Here is a 1,777-nt window from a genome sequence, read left to right on the forward strand (position 1 = left end):
CACTCCAATTAGTAATCTCAATTTGCAATTTTAATTTTAAGTTAGTGATAGTAATAAGGTTGGGTTAGTCGAGTGTTTTAAAGTTTTATAAGTCACTCTTTTTCTTTCTTATTTTTCGACGCCTTTTATTTTTCAACCCTTTTCTTTTTCGACCTTTTCCGACACGCTCTTTTTCTTTCTTATTTCTCGCCATTCTAGTTTTTAGGACTTAAAATTTTTCTACTTCTTCTCTAAATTTCTTAAAATTACGAAAATTTATTTTAAGTGATTAAATTGATAGACATCAAAATTTTCTGGTTCGTAATAATAGTTGGATTTGTACGTGGACCGGGTTATTGGAGCCAAATAGTACTCAATTATATTGAGACCAAACGAATCCTGCCCCTCTGCTGCATCTTTTGGCTATTCGAAACGTGGGCAAAATCAGAAAAGTCTATTAATTGGATAACTTATATAATTTTTCTTTCCTTTTAAAAACTAATAGGATATTCAGTGAATGCACCGAGCAAGATGTTCACCACCTTTTGTACGTTCACCACCTGTAACTCGATCAAGACATCTAGCAAATATTGTCGCCGTTGATTTTCCTTTAGAATCGTCATCCAGTCAACCAAGTACTCCAATTCAAATTTCCGATAATCCATTTTTTGAACCCAACCTCACAATTGAGTATCCGGAGAATATTCAGGGACGATTCATAGATTCTGAACCATTAATTTTTCCTCCGGAACCACCAATCATTCAAACAGAGATTGTTGAGGAACGAACCATTAAATCAGAATCCTCTAGTGATTCAGATTCAACAAATTCAATTATGGAGAATCTGGAACCTCTAAGTATGGAAGACCGAATGCGAGCTAAACGCACTGGTCAAGGTCACGCAATTACTCATCCAGACATTAATGCATCAGATTATGAAATCAAAGGACAAATTCTACATATGGTGACTAATCAATGCCAATTTAGTGGTGCGCCGAAGGAAGATCCAAATGAACATCTTCGTACCTTTAATAGGATCTGCACACTATTTAAAATAAGAGAAGTGGAAGATGAACAGATATATCTCATGTTATTTCCCTGGACTTTAAAGGGAGAAGCCAAAGATTGGTTGGAATCGTTACCTGAAGGGGCGATTGATACATGGGACGTTTTAGTTGAAAAATTTCTTAAACAATTCTTTCCGGCATCTAAAGCCGTGAGACTTCAAGGAGAAATTGTTACGTTCACACAGAAGCCAAATGAAACTCTATATGAGGCATGGACAAGATTTAGAAAGTTATTAAGAGGATGTCCGCAACATGGTTTAGACACCTGTCAAATAGTACAAAGATTCTACCAAGGATGCGACAACACTACAAGGAAAGACATCGATATAGCAGCTGGTGGTTCTATTATGAAGAAAACCGAAACTGATGCTTATAAAATTATTGATAACACTGCTTCCCACTCATATGAGTGGCACCAAGAAAAAGATATCGTTAGATCATCTAAAGCAGCTAGAGCCGATTCTAGCCATGACTTAGATTCCATTTCCGCAAAGATAGATGCGGTCGAGAGATGAATGGAAAAGATGACTAAAGATATACACTCAATACGAATTAGTTGTGAGCAGTGTGGAGGACCACATTTAACAAAAGATTATCTCAGTATTGAACTGACAATGGAATAAAGAGAGAATGTTTCATATATAAACCAAAGGCCTGGAAATAATTATCAGAATAATTATCAACCGCCAAGACCGATTTACAATCAAAACCAGAATTATAATCGAAATGTT

At 35.8% G+C, this 1,777-nt stretch overlaps 1 non-coding gene across 1 annotated transcript; it reads right to left on the minus strand.

Annotated features, from left to right (window-relative positions):
- Positions 1-1,198: 1,198 nt before the first annotated feature.
- LOC139903229 (small nucleolar RNA R71) lies at positions 1,199-1,305 on the minus strand. The gene has a single exon (XR_011778065.1). It is a non-coding gene; the product is annotated as a small nucleolar RNA R71 (small nucleolar RNA).
- Between the last annotated feature and the right edge of the window lie 472 nt (positions 1,306-1,777).

The sequence above is a fragment of the Rutidosis leptorrhynchoides genome, chromosome 3, assembly GCF_046630445.1.
Source record: "Rutidosis leptorrhynchoides isolate AG116_Rl617_1_P2 chromosome 3, CSIRO_AGI_Rlap_v1, whole genome shotgun sequence".
In the NCBI taxonomy this organism is placed as follows: domain Eukaryota; kingdom Viridiplantae; phylum Streptophyta; class Magnoliopsida; order Asterales; family Asteraceae; genus Rutidosis; species Rutidosis leptorrhynchoides.